Raw genomic sequence first — 19,010 nt, forward strand, 5'->3', positions numbered from 1 at the left:
TGGACTATTTGGCCTAACAGGCAAAAAATCAGCGAATAACATTTAGTTGACACTGACCTAATGTTGGACATGACTGTCCTAACTAATGATTCAGCTGAAGGCAAACAAACTATCTTTTATTTTAAAACAGTGATTCATTTATTCATTCATTCATTCATCATAGCCCGTTTGTTTTTCAACAAGGCACTTTCTTTGGAACATTTCTATATGTTTATAAACATCATTTCTCAAAGAATTAAACAGTGTAGTTGCAATTGTTTCTTTTTCTCGTGTCGGTGAGCAGCGAGTTAAGAGTTAATAATGATTGACACTACTAGAAGCCAATAAAAATAAAGACCTGAACCACCAAGCACGCCTCAATAGCACAACCGACCAATGAACGAACAGATTGGGCGGACTATGCGTGAAAGCCCTCTGCGATGCAGATCTCAGAACAGCTTTTTGTTGTCACATATCCATTCGCTAACGTTGCGTCTAAATAAACAAACCGTTTCCAAATCAGCACCTTGCCAGACCACTTTCTGGGTCTTACGGTGTGGCACAGCCGAGGCGTAACATTTTGAAAGGTTGCGTTCAGCGGACAGCCACAGAGAGTGGAGATGAGTTGAGGAGGTTTCAAGGAACAAATCACGGTTTCGAAAGAGGGAAATAAAACAATTGTTTTGTTTCCGAAGAAACGATTGGAGTACATTGTGACCAGCAAGAAACCATTCAACTCCGACCGCCGATGCAAAGTGAGTACCAACATATTGTATCTAGTTAACTAAAAACTTCACAATTGTCAAGCCCCTGAAAACAAAAAGGCAGCTCCAGTGGGAATTTTCCAAATGAAAACAGCCGAAAATATCGTTATGGCTCAATGGGGAGTACAGAGAATATACCTGTTTTTCAACTACTCACATGATAGCAGAGCAATATTGCTAAGCTTGGTTTGTGTGCTACTCGGGTGCAATGAAGTAACCTATCAACGAACTTCTGCTGTTGCTAACTCATAGCTAGGTGCATGATATAAAGGTAATCGTTTTGGAACCTAGCCATTGTATAAAACCTATAACAGTTTTTACTTCTCAGAAAAACAGACCATAGGCGCTCTCTAAGAATTTGTGCACAACCAATTGGGCAACACTTCACTAATATGACTATATAGACAGAGCTATTTGTTTTAATGAAATCCCACCTGACTCCTCTCGTAGAATGTTTCCGTGGGAAAGTGAACGTAGCTCTGGTGCCGGGCGAACACAGTGTCTCTTAATTACAATGATAAGCCGTTACAGTAACGGTTACAAGTACAAAAGCTTCTGTTACAATGGAACCTCTTATTACCGCACAGCTTAGCCTAGAGAACAAAAGCAAATGACAGTGTAGGCATGCTAACATGTACACAAACCATAATGGCAAAATTTCCTCGTGACACAACTCTCAACTTTTACAAAACACACCCACACCCCGAACGCACGCGGTTCCTCCTTCCCAGGAAGTGCAGTGTGTCCTGTAGCATGGAGGGAGCACAGAGTCCTGCTGCCCTGCAGAGTCAAGTGTGGTGACACGGAGCTTGTCACTGGCTGTCAGCGCCAAGCCTCTGAGCTGGCAGCCCACTGGGAGACTCAGCACTTGGCTAGCTTCCATCACGTCCCAACTCAGCCATTTGTTCTGCATACTTTAAATTTGTTTACTAGAGGCCTTATGGTACGGGACACCATGTGTATACACCTTACATCATTCTTTCAAAACTGTTATTGCTTGAGGGTGTGGGTGTGACGTGCTATTTTTATTTATTATTCAGCCTTTATTTAACCCATTGAGATCATGGATCTTTTTTTTTTATAATGGAGTTACAAGAGTACACATTGATTTTAGTAATCTTAAAATGATCAGATAGAACATTTGCACACAGTCAACACGGTGGATTTCATCATAGCTTTAAAATCCTTCAAGCATGCGATGCTGTGAAGTTTAAAATCAGTCTGTGGATTATTCCATGCAGTAGATGCAGAAAACCTGAAAGCTTTCTTTCAAGATTCAATACACAAACACAAACTAATTCAAACCAAAATGTTTAGAGAGCAACAAGTGTGACTTCTATTATTTCAGGTTTGAAAGAGAAGATGAGTGATGCCAAGAATGGCTTTGTAAGTAATGATTCAGAGAGATTCAGATACCCAAGACCTCAGTAGTGATTTCTTGAAAATCCCTTTATTTTTCATTGAGTCATTTCTTCCCCTCAAAAGAGTCTGCATACTTCTGCCTGCATGCATGCATGGCCGTCATTCAGCAGAGGCGCAGTACTTGTTATTGGTCTGGCTGTGAGAAACAGAGAAGGACCATAAGAGGATGACCTTCTTTCCCTTTTATTTGAATGCCACAGAGGGGATTCTCTAGAGAGCCACATTTCTCTGTGTAAACTCTGAAACCTCAATGGTTAGTCTGCAGTTTTTGGCCAGCCCCCCATGCTCTCAGTGGGAATAGCCTAGTTCTTCTTTTAAATCTTGCTCATTAAAAGGTGGGAGGCCTTTAGTCTGTATTCCAGCTGGGCGGGGAGAATCTCTCAGGAGACTTTGCATTTTAATACACTTCATTATTCTGGTTTGTGCTGTTTATGAGGTCAACAGTGAAGCATCATGACAAGTGTGTGTGGTGACTTCATTCTGCCCTCACTTTGCATTGGGAATGGCCTCACAGGCGTCCTACAATGGAAAAGTGTTCATAAAAGCTGCAAAGGTTTGCTACCAGGAAACAGTCTGGGCTAGCCTGGCCTTCGTGAGTGCCTGTGACATGAAAACAGATTCTTGTTTTTGGATCATTCGTGCCACAGTGCCTCAGTGCTGGAGTGTGTGTATGGAGGCAGCCGAGGTCAGGGTGGGGTCGGATGCAGCGGCTCAGACGAGGCCCAGCGTAGGAGGCTTTGCCCTCTGTCGGTTGTCTGAACAGGTGTCTCCGAGCTCCAGCTCTGCATAGCTCACATTCTCAGGGTTTTGTTCCTGGCGTGGAGGGTCACCGAGTAGGGGGAGGGAGGTGTGGGAACTGAGAATGCTATGCGCTCAAGGCTCAACGCAGAGAATTCATCTGAGCGACCTGCTGATTGAGACAAACGCTTCCTGTCGTTGCAACAACCCGGCTTGTGTTGATGAGAAACCTGTCAGCAGCCCATTGCGCTGTTCATGGCCAGGGACAAAGCTGAGAGTTGGCTTCCATAACTGCTCGTCAGCAGCAAGGCTATTTTCTTGGGGCTTAAGGGTGGGTAGGATACGGTGGTTTAAGACTCTTAATCCAAGCATTAGTTTGGATTGCGATCAGGTCACTCAGAATAACAAGAAATTGCCTTGTCTGAGGCTGTAGTATTGTCATTTTAAAGTTGTTTTGAAATGTGTTGGTTCCTACATTTTGGATCTAAGGATTAGCAGTAAGCAGTATCTCTTCTCATCATGACTGCCTTGAATACAACAGTGTGAGCTTTCTGTTCCTGCAGGAATGCAATCATTGTGGTATTGAAGTGAAGCAAAAGACTAAAGCAGCCAGGAAATGCTACGGGAGGTTGTCAGGTAGTTTTGGCCTCTCTTGATAGTGACTGTGTTTCAGCTTCATCAGCTTGTAGTGAGCTCTTTGGCTTTTCATCAGGCATTGAGTGAGTTCTCAGCTCAGGTCTCTGAGCACTGCCTCCTGACATTTTGAGGTGAACCTACTTCACCACCAGCCACTGCTAAACTTGGTATCATATGAAATATGAATACAAGTATGTTGTTGCCGTTGCTTAATCCAGTTCTACAAAGTGTAATCTGGCTGATCAAAACATTTTTACATCTACTATGGATAACTGTCTTAGGTTGTAAATGTTAGATTTTTCCATGATTACACCTGGCCAGTGTGTTGCAGTCATGTTGTAAAACTGACAGCTAAAAAGTGATTATGAAGGCAAACTTTATTTGCTGTTATTGCTATCTGAAGTCATCGTTATGGTTCTGTTCAATTGAGCAGCATATCCCGTACACAGAGACAGGACATCTGTCTGTCCATCTAACCATCCATAAGGCCACTGACGCATGTGTCTTTCCACCCATTTGGCCTTCCATTCATCCAACTGTTCTTTCATTCATTCTTTTACTCATCCAGCCACATATATTTTTCCCTCATTCAATTCACCCATCCATCTATTTATCCACCCATCATGCTGTCTATGCATAATCACCATCTTACTCCATGGTATCACTAATCTCTGTTGCGAGTCCGCAGTGGACTTGTGATCCTTCTGCCGCTCTGCTGATCCCAGACGAAGAGATTAAAGCGATGTTCTTGACAGGGGTCTGGCAGGGTCACAGTTGGTGAGCATCACCAGTAGTGATGCTGTGTTGTTTTGCCCCTGCTTGATCTGCAGAGGTGTAGGGTTTCTCTCAGCACCCCTCAGCGTCTGCAGTGTTGCGCAGGAATGAGTCCACCCAGCAGATGCCCGCCATCAGACACCTGCGTTGGCTTCGGTGTAGTTCAGCTCCAGTGCTGCGCTCACCATGCAGGCATGCTGCCCTACTGATTCACTGCGGACCCTCTTTTGATGGAGAAAGCAGAGAGGCTGAGTGAATGGTGGTAGTATTCATAAAAGCATGGTGTGTGGGAAACAAGTCAGGCTCTGAACCCTCAGGGAGAAGGTTAAGCTATAATGTGTTACTGTATATAGACCTCAACATGAGTGGTTGGAAAGTGTGGTGTTTTGTTATGGGACACTCTTTCATTCCTGTTTTATGGTGTACGCTGGTAAGAAGTGCAAAGCTCCAGTTGCAAAGTACAGTGGTCTTCTTATCCAGCTACATCTTCATGGTCAACATTTAAAGCTCTGGCCTAACACTTGTACCACAAGCTATTGCTGTGGGAATACTACACAGAATGCCTTGATCACAATCTTGCAAATGAGATGTTGGTAGGGTTTTGTAAGTCATTTGCTTAAAGCTAAAACATTGCTTCAAAAGGAATTGCTGCACAATTAATTGAAAACCTTTTGTAAGTCTAACTGCTTGTAACCAATTTGTTCATAGTCAGTGAAGGCTATAGCCTTACATAGCTAGGCAGTGGGTTCACTTGACTGACGTCAAGCTTATTTGTCAAATGTTGTTTTATTTATGAGGGTTTTCCATGCATGGCCCCTTCCTAACATTACTACGCCTATCCCCCTTATGGCAGCCCTGTGAATAATTCAGCATAGTTGGAGTGAGCAGAACCGAAATAGGCCGAAGTGTGTCCTTGTTTGGGGCTCTGTCCAGCAAATCACAGCAACCGCAGAGGACTTGTGTAGTTGTAGTTAGTATCTCTGAGGTAATGTCCAGTATGGAAACAAGTGAAACAAATGTTAAGATAAGGCACCGGACAAGATAGTGCTTGACATTTTTGCCACTTGACCTCACAGCTCCAAATTTGCACCATCAGCACAAGAGGATCTATGTCATGGTGCGATATTAATGGACCATGAGGCTGCAATATTCATGCAGCCGCTGTTGATATCTGGAGTGCTTGGGGAGCTTGGTTACGATGTACCGCTCCTGTGACATGTTTTCCTTCCTTGCATTGATCTCTAAACCTGACAGCAACAGTAACTTAACCACGCGGCAATGAGATACTGAGACTGTAATTCATCGAAGGGTAATGAGAACGCAGCTATGTTGTAACACACACACATCACACACCGATGTCACCACCAGCTGCTTCTGGCTTGTTGCTGTGAGAGATTATGCAATTTTTGTCGAACGTCAGTTTTATTTGCAGTGGTCACATTCTAGAAAGCAAGATCACATGAAAAGTAACACCACAGGAGAGGAATTGAACCTCATGATGGATGTTGTTTTTCTTGTTTGAACCGTATGAGCCTGCTCCTTTGCTCCTCTGCCCGGTACTCAGGCTTTGCCTAAGGGATCCTACTTTGACCACATGACTCCCTCTCAGCTTCCTAGCTGCAGTAATGTAATCACTGATATCAAATGCGATAAGGAGAGAAAGGACAGATGGTCCAGCGTTGCTTACCTCTGTGATCACATCCTGCCTTGGAAGTCTAATGTAATTTACCAACATTCACCCAGTGGACAGCTACATCCAATTAAACCACGTTTCATTTCCTGGTGCCACTCAAGATATCTATTCCACCATTTACATGGCTGCAGTATAGCCATTAATTAGTTGACTCAGTGGGTGTGGTCATGTAGAGGCCTCGAGTCCTTCGGAATAATGTAGATTAGCACAAGAGGGCTTTCTTTAGATGCCTGTTTTCTTTTAGTTGGCAGGGATTCTTTCCAGACAGAAACACTGGTTTTCACAGGCTAAATCCCCCCCTTTGTGTGTGGGGCGTCTCAAGTAGTGTCAGCTGTGGCTCTGTACACTTGTTGCTGTGTCTCCTGCCACCTCCTTCTGCCTACAGGCCCCCCAGGGCTGAATTTTCATTTGTCTGTTAACATCTCTGCCCCCTTATTTGCCTCTTGACTAGGCTCCACAACACTTAAATGTTTGATGGTCAAAAGGAGGTCTGTGTGTGTGTGTGTGTGTGTGTGTGTGTGTGTGTGTGTGTGTGTGTGAATGCTTGCTTATGTCTCTGAACTTGAAAGCATGTTTTCAAGCCTCTGTGTGTATGTTTGTGTGTTCATGCATCGGACAGCCATTCATTCTTCTTTAGCCCACTTGGCTCAGTCTCTGTCTATTCCCTCGTTGCTCATTGAGTGCAATTACAGCAATTTAACTGTGAATACCCCTTCACAACAGCCTATTAGAACCATTAACTATGCAATCTTCGCTCTTTGATGGCTAGGCCCACATGATTACAACTATTCATTCTAGATGATGGCAGACAGGGGGATAAGATTGTGAGCTATATAAACCAATGGGACTGTATATCATGTAAGTTACCTTTGTTTAAAAAGGACCATTATCCTCTTCCATGTTAGCCATTTACTTACATGTCCACTAACAGATAGGTCTAGTATCTAAGTAATTCACTTTTAACTGCAGACCTATTAGTCAAACGTTACTAGTGACTGTGTAATCAGGTTTTGTCAGATCTGGTGGACAGAATAAGCCTAATTGTTTCTGATGTGGTGGCAGAGACAGTTTAACTCACTGCAGCTGAAGATAACACACACAGATGGACTGAACCCATTCACTAACATGAATGAAACTTGTGTCACATTTAGGAAAAAATCTGGATATAATAAGAATAAAGATAATTAACAAACATATCCACTAGTTTTGAACATGCACGAGTACAGAAAACACAAGTAAATGGAGATCCGTGGCAGGTTGTACACAACACAGTGGAACGTTTCAGCTGACTTTAGGTGAGGTGTAACTTTTGAGAGAAGAAATAACACATTCCTCCTCTTAAAATGAGGTGAAATGAGGTGTTTTATTTATTGGCTTTTAAATGTGACTAATGTGTTGTACATTGAGGTAACGCACATTTCCTCCAGCACATGCTACCACATAGTTTGCCAGTTTATGCTAATCAGTTTTGTCATATTGGAAGTAAAATGTCCAAAAAAAACCCAGCATGTGTGGCTGCCATCATTTGAGCCTAACATTGCCACAGTTGTAATTCAGTATTTGCCCTTCAGCATCCTCAGATTTAAACAGCTGTAATCGTTCTCTGCTGTCTATCATATGTTGCTCACATATCAAAGGACAGTCTTCTCTGCTGACTTCCTCTCATATCACCACTAATTGCTATGTAACCTTATGGAAATGCCATTGAGTGGTGGTTTTTTTGGCTCTGGTGAAGTGAGAGTGTGATATTTATAGTTTGCTTTGGATTGTTGAGCATTGATAACAGAAGCCATATGGTGTTCATGCCGCTGTGAGCGTTGAAGCAGTTTAGGTTGTGTGCAGAGATGGTGGCTGCATCGTGATTCGGTTTGTGAGTCACTTTGGATTTGAATAGAGTTTGAATAGATGGACTCCGCAGGGTGGAGTTGGGGTTTGGTTTGTAGGCTCACTGGGTCACAGAGTTTGTTTATGGTGCATAGTACAATATGCCGAAGGACTGGAGCTTGTATTGATTAACATGTTACAGGATAACTCAAAACCTACATCAGGTGAGATGCAATGATTTGTTGTCATTTCAAAATGTGTGAGTTAGTGGTCAGTAACGAGACATACAGTATAATATGTTAATAACTAATTATGTTAATAATTAATATACACAAATTACTCTTGAAGACAGTTTTGTAAAACAGTTAAGATGTCTTCTTGAAGGGGTCAGACGCATGATAGAACTACCAAGACTGACAGTTTCTTAGTTCTCCCCCAAACCCCGGCTCTCACAGTTGTTCAGTGTAGTGGCTTCTGTAATACTTTTTCTGTCCACCCAGTTTCCTCTCTTACTTCCGGGGTCGTCAGCACCAGATTGAGACAAAGCAGGTCTTTCTTTGTCCGTTTTGAAGTCGTCCCTTCAACGGCTGGATGCTAATGCGACTGACCATCAGCAGCTTCTGTCCTGGTCAGGGAAAGACAGATGCAGAAAGAAAAGACTGAGATAGATAGCAAAGGAGGGGTGGGGAGGGGTGGCATGGAGGGTGATGACTGGAGCATTTGGCATCCGGTGAACAGAGGAGTATTGTGTGCCAGTGGGCCACTGTGGAACAGACTGCTGCTTTACGGGATGGAACCGGTGTTAAAGGTTCAAAAACTCTGAGATCTGCCGGAGATGCATTCACCAACCATCCACCTGCCAACAAAATGCCCAGCATCAGTGCTCTGCAAATTCAGATATGCAGGAAAAGGATATGAACAAATATACAATTTTTAAAGGGTCAGTTCCAAGTTTCCCTGCTGTGGACCATCTTCTTCTGATGGGGTTTTGGTATTCTGTAATTTTGTTGTAGGATGCCTCTTTTTCCCCAATCAGCTGAGAGAGAAGAGGTCAAGCAATGGTCACCGGTTCTCAACACAGTGCACATTTTATTCCAAACAAACATGGCAGCAGCTGATTTTGCTGAGTAGCACAACTTCAGACAGAGGGAGGAACTAATAAACCACAAGATCCACTTCTGCAGTGTTTAGAATAAAAATATACAGACTGTTGGGCTGCAGTGACTAATGTTTGAGTTAGGGATGTTCCTAATGACTAATTTCCCTGATATTTAAACTGAAGTTTAAACTTAGACTAATCCACTGTTCTAAAAGTAGGAAACAGTCAATGAATGTGTTCATTAATAAAATAATACAGTGGAAACCGCTTACAAAAGCATTTGCCTGTCAGTTGTGTGGCGTGTGCTCTGGAGCTAGCTGTGCTAAAACTACTGTTGGTAGCTGTTACACCAACATCTAAAAAGCAAAATTAACCCTCCGGCAATTTGCATTTATTGCAGTTTCTACTTTGATAACTCTATCTTTTTACTGTTGAGACCTCCGTATGCATGCAGCACCAGCCACAGGTAGCAGACTGGTTACTGCAAGCCAAAGTACATTGTCATGGGCATAAAGTAAAAAGGAACTGAATTACTGTATTTTTTTTTTTTCCATATGTTGCCATGTATGAAGAGACCCAAAATGTACACTGTAAGCGGACTGCTTGATTACTTTGAGTAATTTATTTTGGTGCAGGAATGATTCTGTCCCAAGCGTCTTGATCCATATGAGTGGTTGACAACTGTAACCATGATCATTAGAAGCTGTTTCCACTGTAATAATGAGTTTAACCAACTAGTATTTCTGGTGCCAACGGGGGGGGGGGGGGGGGGGGGATAGTAAAGTTTAATCAACTGGTCAACTAATCGTGCACATCCCTAGTTTGAGTACCTCTGACAGGATTTTATATCATCGCTCTGTAAGCATCATCCTCTGTATGTTGTTGAACCTCACAGGTTTTTTGTCAAGATTGATCTTAACTTGAAAAGCTTAGTGTGACAGGACTACAGTGAGGTTATCCTCCCTGCTATGGTGGAGCATAGATTCTCTCATCACCGACAGCCCAGATTTGCCTAATCCCATTGACACAACCTGTCAGATAGCTGACAGGAAATGAGTATGAGACAGAGGTGGTGGAGAGCAGTGTCCCATTGTCACCTCAAGTTGGTTGCTGTTTACTGTCATGTATTTGAAACACTGAGTCAAGTCTTCCCTGTGGTTGGTACATATTGCTGACATTTTGAAACATTGTGCTCGTAGGAAAATCCCATCCAAAGCAAGATTACTGCTAAATTCATTGTAACAATTTGTTATGAATGATGTTGCTTTAGCTCGGAACTGTGTGTGTAATGGGGTGTTAAGAAATGATACACACACAGACACGATAACACTTGATTAACTACCTCTACCTAGCATGTGTTTAGTTCCCCTAAGAGAAGAGGCTCTTGTAAGCTCCTGGCAGCTCTGGATCGAAAAGATATCCGCAGAGTATGAAAGAGAAAACAAAGTTGTTGGCAGAGGAGAGATGTGGAAACATCTACAGCACATGACCTTAATGTAAACATGGCAGATTGCATTGAGTCACATCAGCAAATGTTACATCCTCAAAGCAAATATGACAGTGCTGCAGTTGGACCCACCTGCCCTTGATCAGGTGCTACAGTAAACCACAGTGAAGGTGGTCTTCTTATGTCACATCTGTGATTCACGTACATTTTTTTCAGATGTGTGGCGTATGCTGTACGCAATAAGTAACGCTACTTCATACCACTCAATTTGTTTCTTTGTTATTTCATGTGGTTTTATGTTCGTCCTTCCCGAGCCTCAGGCAGAAGTTTCACTCAGCAGCCAGTGTCGGTTTAATTTTGCAGATGAAAGATTAGAACTGGGGAGACATTCATGGCTTTTACATCATATGCATTCTCCTGCAATAACATTTGCATTCCTGTAAAGGCACATGAATGTGTGTTTTCCATAATCTGAAGCATCTTCGCCTTGCAGGGCAGCTTCATGTAACACTAGATCATCCCTCGTGTAAGACGTTCCAGTGCATAGCTCCAGCCATTCTTGGCAGGCAATTAAAAACTGTCACTATGGATTTTCATTCACAATCTAATATAGTGAACTCTGCACTGGATGAAAAATTATTTTTCTTTTTTCTCATAAAGGTTAAAGGTGTTCAAAGTGTTCCAAAGCATATTTTAAAGAAAAAATATAAGACTTGAGATTACAGCCAGGACTGGGTTCTACATGGTACCACTGCTCACTTCTCTAACAACAACACTGACAATCTAAATTTCCCAGCAGGGTTGAAAGGGAAAGTTGGCAAACATTAAAGTTCTCAAGAAATGGACGTGTCTAAGCAACTGTGGCAGACATGCTTGCTTTTCTTAGTCAGTGTGTGTATATGTGTGTGCATGTGGGTGTTTGAATGTAAGTCTATGTGTGTATTGTGCACACCTGGGTATATTTGCACAAAGTGTGTGCTAAGGGTCGGTTTGCTTTGTCCCATCAGTCACATCACTGATATCCTTGTGCACTATGTTGTAAGGCCTCGTTCTGAACCAGGAAATCCATTTCTCCTCCGGGGATCAATAAAACACAGTATTTGCAAGTTGGAGGCATTGAGCTGCATTTTTCCAGTGTGAAGAATTTGGCATTCCATACTGATGTACACAGGTTCATGTCTGACATTTGTTGTGAGGTCAATGAAGCCGAGGAAGGCCTGGAAAATTCTTTAGTAGATCCGTGAATTAGACAGCTGCAAGCGTGAAGTGCACAAGTGAATGAGTTGTTGTGTAATGAGGTATTTAAGTGTTTCAGTGTGGCAACCATTCAAAGAAATAAGGATTATCACCGGTAGTGCTCAGATTCCCAGTTATACCAGCAGACCTGTGTGTGTGCAAGTATTTGCTTGTCTATGTTGCTGTTACATTTTAATTCTCAAAATTATAGTTTTGGCCACATTGCCTGTGTGTGTGTGTGTGTTTGTTCATGTGCTCATCGGCCACAGTGAAGTTTTACAGATGGCTTCGTTTCTCAGTGCTGGCATCATCTCATTCTCACTGAAGATAGCAGCCAGATACTCCTCCACTGACAAAGAGTATCTGGGGTTTCTCAGCCAATGATGAGGTTATTTCCAAGAATATGTTATCCAGAAAAAATTCCAGAAGTGTCAGTGTGTTACACAGATGGTTCCTCCCCGTTTGCACTGGGAGATCAGGCCTATGTGTTTGTGGAGTGGCTTGGATTTGCATTTTTATACCTGATGTATTCATAGAGTGGCAAAGGTTAGTCCATCCATGGCTTGTTCTCTCTCCTGTGTTGGCAGCCTGATTAGTTCCAGTCTGAAAGAGCTGTTTATGTAGCATCTGCAAAGTTCATGAACCAGGCAGTTCCCTCCTGTTTTGTCCAGAGTCACAGGTTCCCAGTTAGGCCCAAAAGTGGTTTCAGAAATGTAAGGCTTCTGGACTGGATAAGATTGAGAAAAACAGTGACATGGCAGCAAAGTTCAAGCTTTGGTTGATTCTTGATGTTTTATTGTAAACCAAACCAAACAAGTTAAATGTTGGATTGCGACAACAGGCTGGATTGGTGTTAGAATAACACAGTGTAGCTGGATTTTGTATGATTCTGTTCACTTCCACAGAAGTTGACCTTCTAACCTTTAGGCTTAACCTGATTAAGTGGACTCATTGAAACTGAGAAATAGCCTCACTGTGCCTTTATATTAAACTTAACTCATACTTCACATGAACTTTTGAAACACTCACCATGTACAGTTTTTCTTTTTTTATTTTTTAACAGAGTTTTATGTTTTATTCCAGGCTTAACACACTGCCTCCACATGTCTCCAATTTCACTGACAAAGCAGCAGTGAGATGAGAGGCAGGCTTTGGTAGAAAGTGATACCTCTCCGCTTGAATGGAGGTGGAAGTGTGTGTGTGTGTGTGTGTGTGTGTGTGTGTGTGCTTGGAATGTGGTGAAGAGTAAAGATGAGGGCGCTTCAGTGTGAGTGACGATGAAGGTGAGAAGGTAGGGAGAATTAACAATGGTTTTTGATGTGTGTGTGATGTGTGTTGGATTGTCCTCCTGTGCGTGTATGCGTTTGTGTGTGTGCATGTGTTATTATCAGGCTGCTGACAGGTGCTGCTCAGCCACTTAGAAAGGCTGTTGTAGACAATGGGGATCATTATTGACCAGACAAAATGTCTTTCAGCTCGGGCAACACACCAACATCTGATGGAACACAAAGCTGAAAGGACCTGTAGGCAATTACCTCAATTACAGGAACAGTGAATAGAAACTTTAATTCAAGCACAATCACACACATTAGTGACACATTCATCCACCGTGGTGCAAAGTCCCTTGATGACCCTTTTCAGCACATTGTTACACCGTCACTTAAAGACTGATGATATTTAAATGAGGTGAGTCACATTTAGAGTTTGGGGCACCCTCTGTGATACTCAATCGAGGCATTGTTCTTCACGCCTCCTCCCTGCTTCATGCCTACGCTCTTCTTCCTAGCAACCAAAGTGCATGCAAAATGATTAGGGGCACCAAGAAATGGGGTTACACACACCCTTATTTTCAGTCCAGTATGTCCACTTACTGTATAGCTTTGTGGAGGAATGTGTTAATTGGTAGAGATAACTGAGCGATAAAGGAGGAGGTCCTCTCATGCAGTAATTCAGCTAAGAATCATTTCCTGCCCTTTGTACACCCGATCATCCTGTTCTCTTTTCCCCGTTCTCTGCCTCAGGTGAATTCAACACACCTTGCCAGCAGCAGGAAGCACTTGAGCTGCTTCTCTGCGCATGGACCTCAGCCGATGTCTCTGTAAATACCGCCATTTGTCTTTCTCCCCTCGCAGCAGTCTAACTGCTAATTGCATGTAATAACTCGCCCGTTGTTGGTTTTGTTCTCGCTCTCAGGAGAGCAGAATTAGCAGCAGCAGCAAGTGATTCAGTGCAAACACAGGAAAGAGAGGCTCATGATGAAATATGCAGCAATGTTTTGTTTTAGCCTGGGCGATTACTTAAGGCTCTTGGTGGTCCAACTATGAGTAAACAAACTCAGTCCTTCAAGTGCCCACGATGGGGGCTTCATGCACCATTCAGCAATCCAATGAGCACTTTGTTTGAAGCATACAAACCCCCTTAGCAATGTTGTTTCTTTGACTATGTTCTTGCTCTTCCATGCAAACATTTCAGTCAGTTTGTTGGGTCGTGGTGAATGATTGGCGGCTGTCTTTCTCAAAAGACATTTGCAGCAACATGTGTAACATGTTCAGGCTACAACAGGTAGCAGTTAATCAAGAAAGTAATGGCTAGATTAATTGATCATGAAATAATCACTAGTTGCCGCCTTAATATAATTACTCAACAGTAGTTGTAAAACACGAAAACAAAATAAGCGTCATGCCGTATTGTATCCCTCATTGTGTCAGAGCCATGGAATGAATCTCACACCTTCATTTTTAACGTCTACTGAGGATCTCCCTTTTTATCCCGCAGCAGACACTGCAGATCACATCGAAAGCATTTTTGTGGCCATTCTAAGCTGCTGCACACAGGCCTGTTTTTACAAGCCATTACCTGAGCTATGTTACTCTGCTTCCAAAAAAGATTACGAATGGACTTTCTCCCAGCGTACAAAACCTGTAAAAACACACACATGTTGATGTGATGCAACATCAACCAGTGCCTCTTGTCTGATCTTGAGTCAAAGTATGAAATCAAACCATCAGATGTGCTGTGGAGCAAAATAGATGTTCAGATCACATTGTAATCCCCTTTTCTTGCTCCGACAGGCTCTGTCGAGCCCCCCCAAGCGTCTAGGGTTACTGCTTAACACTCATCTAATCTAGAACCAGGAGAGTAGGAATATGTGGCCAGACAGAGACACACACAGAGTCACAGCACCATTATCAGCCCCATCATCATTTGAGCTTACCCTCTTTACCCTGCAACCCGACTCTGAAGCTCCTCTGACTCTAAAAACAGACCAAAGTCTTACCACGGAGCCCCTCTTGTCACCTCCTCAAGCCCTTTAATTGGGAGGTAAGGAAGATAACCTGGGTCTCATTATGCTTCACTGTGGGACGTGTTTGAGATCTGCCTCCCCCTTTCCTTTCCAAACTAAAAAATTCAACCTGAATTTGAGGCAGCATGGTAGAAGATGAGCAACACAAGGGGCGCACCAGGATTAGCCTGAGCTCCTGTTGCAGTTGGCAAAGCTTCATACAGGGATTGTCTACCAGTTCGTGAGTATAATGCTCATCTAATCACAGGGAAAATCTGAGAGTTTAATGACTTTGTAATGACTGCTGTGAGGGTCTCTGTCAGGGCGAGCGATCAGAGTGAAGGAGCTTTGGTAAGACAGAAGGCTTGGCACCCTCATGCACGCACACAGAATTAGGCTGCAGGCTGACCTGTGTGTTGGTAATTTGGGAGGTGCTGATCGCTGGCGCTCCACGATGGCTGCGGTCACTGTGTCAGGGGATGGCTATGATGATACTGCCACTCTGCTGGCCTGTGTATGTGTGGCTCTGCTGTGGAAAATGCTGTCTTGCAGTTTGCAGTCTTCAAGGTCAGGCCGTCTGTGTGTGTGTGTATATCATGAGTCTGAATTGTCAGGATCAATTCTGCAGATCCATCCCATCTGCTCAAAGCAGGGGTGGGCGACATGACATAGACTTTATATCACCGTGTTATGGAAATAATTGGGACACTCCACTCAGAACATGATTATTCTTCTTTTCACTATATTGGCAGTACAAGAGAATAATCTTAAGAAAAAAAAAAAAGATTAAATAAACTGATTTATTGGCTCCAAATAGGAATGAAAATGAGATACAGGCCTACATGTGTTTTGTGTGCCAAATTCAGCAGGCAAGTAGACAGCAAAATAACTCTCGGGGATAATAAAATCTTGACTATGTGGGGTGCTGAAAGGTTTATCAGAAGTGCTCACACACCCTATTGCGCACACTTCGCCCCTTTTGGGACGGTCTCATCCACAGTGTGGGCAACAGTCAAATGGCCCAAACAGGGCTCACACACACTGTAGAATACTGGAAATGAGTCCAAGACGTTATCGCTCTGTTGCTCACAGTGTTGTCAAAAAGACAAAGCAAGGGTCTATATACAGTCATTTTTAAGCGAGTGTGTTTGCTTGGCCAAGCTACAGCCCAGCCCGTCTCAGCCCACTGTAGCTGGCAGCTCTGGTGACAGTCTGGTGGACCATAGCAGTCTGGTAGTGCAGCATCTGCTACCGACAAAGCTGTCCACACACTATCTCACCACCTTTTCCATCTGCTCCATCAGACTTGATCCATCTGGTGGGAAATGAGGCAGACTGAACATCAACAGAGTTACTGCTGACTCAATTACAGACATGTTTTCCGTTGTTTCTGTAAACAGTTTTTTGTTTTGCTGTGTATAGTGAGCAAGCTTTAAGTTAAACAGCACAGCTTAAACACACTGCTATTAGCACTGCCTGAAATCATGCAGTCGAAATTAATATTTTAGCCTCACAGTCATATTACAGAGAAGAAAAACACTAGTTCCTACATCCTGCACATCTGAATGAAGCATGTTCATACATACCTAAACAGACACATTTACTGTTCTTGCTTATCAGTGATGCTCTCAGCCTCTCTTGTCGGCTGATCCTCGAGCCTCATACACTGTCTCTCCTCATACACTGCCAGTATAACCTGATAATGATGTTGTTTGACACACATGCACACATACTCTGCAAACGCTCTTGTGTTTCCCCGTAGACTGTTGCACCCGTATAGAGTTTCCCCTGATAATTTAATACTCATAGAACAATAATGCATGCAGCAGAGATTAGCCTGCAAAGCTTGACTGGTTATCAATGCATGCTAACTTAATAGTCTCCCTGCCAACAGTCATCATATGAAAGCTCATGTAAATGTCCAAAAGGATTTGCATTGTTGTCGCCTTTACTATGCCAACCACGAGCTACTCTGTCTTTTACAGAACTCCTGCTGTGCAAGCTGTTGCATAATTGTATGTATCACAGGACTTTTAAGAAATGAAATGGGGTGACTCTGCTGGAGTGCATGCTCGGTGTTACTGTGGTGTGTTAACACATCTGATGTACTCACAGGTTAATGATATAACACCTTGTTAACATTTTTTGCTACCCTTGAAGAGACATTTACTGACACGGTACCATAAGGCTTTGCTTGACTTCATCACTTCACTGAATCTCAAAATTTGCTCTCCTTTCCTGCCACCATTTATCTTGTAAGAGAAGATGTCAGCTTCTTCCAGCTTTCCTCAATTTATGATTGAGTATCTGCTGTGTGATTTTGCTTACTATGCAGGTTGTGTAGGATGCGTGCACATACACTTGAGTTTCCTGTGTGTCATTAGGCTCAGTGTGGGGCTCAGCTGTTGGCTGCTGCAGCCCATCTGTCTTTCTGTCTTGTGTGTCCTGGTCAGGGTCAAGTCTGGGTCACCTCAAGGACTTGCTTCATTACTCTCTTGGGGATCATGTGTCCACATAGAGTAGGTAAGGGACAAGTGAAGAATAGGGGCCAGAGTGGTGAAATCTTCATCTGCTGGGTGTGAAGGAGAATAGAAAGGTGTAGAATAGAAAGATGCAAGGACTGCTGTCACAGTTGGTTTGCTCCCATTGTTGATATCCCATTGGTCTGCTTTCAGGCTACAGTTTTTGTTACTATAGCCCGAATCCAAGGCTTTGACCATCTTGATGTGTGTAGGTTAAAAAGACAAATGGAGAATGAGGAGAACAATATCTGGACAGATGGAGACATGTGAGGACAACTGAAGGGGGTGTGACCACCTTTAAAGCTGTTAAGAAGTAAAAAAACAAGCACTTGTCCCCCATTTGTGTAGCATTCAGTCGCTCTCAAATGTTATTCTCTTCTTATGCATCACTGTGACATTTTATCTCTCAGTTTAACAGTGTTGACTTCCTCAATTCATGCTATGAATACTTTTATTGCATGCGTACAACTCCTGAGTTTTGTCTGCCACTGTAACTCCCGTCAGAGCGGCATAGCAAAATTCACCCACATGTCATCACAAAATACGTGGGGAACATGTCGATGTTACACTCACATTTACTCCCTGAGCTTCTTGGTGTTTTTATCTGGACTGTGGTGTCTACTACCCCTTGCCATTTGTTATTGGCACTGTACATTATTTAATTCAATAAATGGTCATTGACGAGCAGGAAAAAATGATGAGCATGCTAACAGCTTCCTAAGTTAAGACAAGACAATAAAGACAATGAGTTCACTCGACAGAGATTTCTGGACAAATTTGCCCACATGTGCTATGAGTGTATTTGTAATGGTGAGTTACATTCTACGTCTGATTAAACCGGCAGCAGTAACATTAACATGAGTTCGCCGTTTGGATAGTATATCTGCTCCAAACAGTTGTAGCATTACCTCAGAGCACAGGCAGCACTGGGGCTGTTTGCACTTTGTGGAATCTCCCTGGGCCAACATTGGCATTCAACAAAACTCTCTCCCTTTTTTTTTTTTTTTTTTTTTAACAGCGTCTCCCTTCCTCACAAGCACAGGCATCATTTAAACCTGCCCCTTTCATAACCACGTCTTACGAGGCCTTGACTGTCTTTGGGCTCTGTGTGGGAGGGTGAAGCAGTGTGATTGAGGACGAGGCAGCGTTTAGGATGCTCAGTGGTTTGGAATTTTCCTGCCAGAGTGAGTAACAGTGTGGATGGGAAAGCCGTCACCCCGGCTGATTTACACCTGTGTTTGTGTCCCGGACAGGGGGGAGGAGGCAGTGGGCAGGACTGTGCCCTGTGTGTGGTGGCTTATAGGAAGAAGTGGCTCCAGGGGTGGCATGGTGGTATCATAGAGAGACTGAGAAAGATAATGGCAGGATTTGAGTGCTGGATGAGAAGTGTGGTATAAAAATGGCTGTTATTGTGTGGCTGAAACACAGTTCATCCTGTTTTTGAGCAGGCTGTGAATAGTTTTTCTTAGTTTGTTTGTGAGGAAAGCCAGTTTCCACTAGAAAACCACAAATGTGGCTACATGATTACATCCTTTCCTCTTCCCTCTGGTGCATTTGACTTATTTGTCATAAATGGATTTTCTTACATGCACA

At 43.1% G+C, this 19,010-nt stretch overlaps 1 protein-coding gene across 5 annotated transcripts in view; it reads left to right on the plus strand.

The window, feature by feature from the left end:
- The first annotated feature begins 557 nt into the window (after positions 1–557).
- The window catches only part of mpp7a (MAGUK p55 scaffold protein 7a), a 123,766-nt gene continuing 105,313 nt past the window's right edge, over positions 558–19,010 (plus strand). For all 5 annotated transcript variants that reach the window (XM_076761429.1, XM_076761430.1, XM_076761431.1 and 2 more), the window contains exon 1: positions 558–734. The gene's annotated coding sequence lies outside the window, so the exon portion shown is untranslated. The remainder of the gene's footprint in view (positions 735–19,010) is intronic.

The sequence above is a fragment of the Chaetodon auriga genome, chromosome 21, assembly GCF_051107435.1.
Source record: "Chaetodon auriga isolate fChaAug3 chromosome 21, fChaAug3.hap1, whole genome shotgun sequence".
Lineage (NCBI taxonomy): Eukaryota > Metazoa > Chordata > Actinopteri > Chaetodontiformes > Chaetodontidae > Chaetodon > Chaetodon auriga.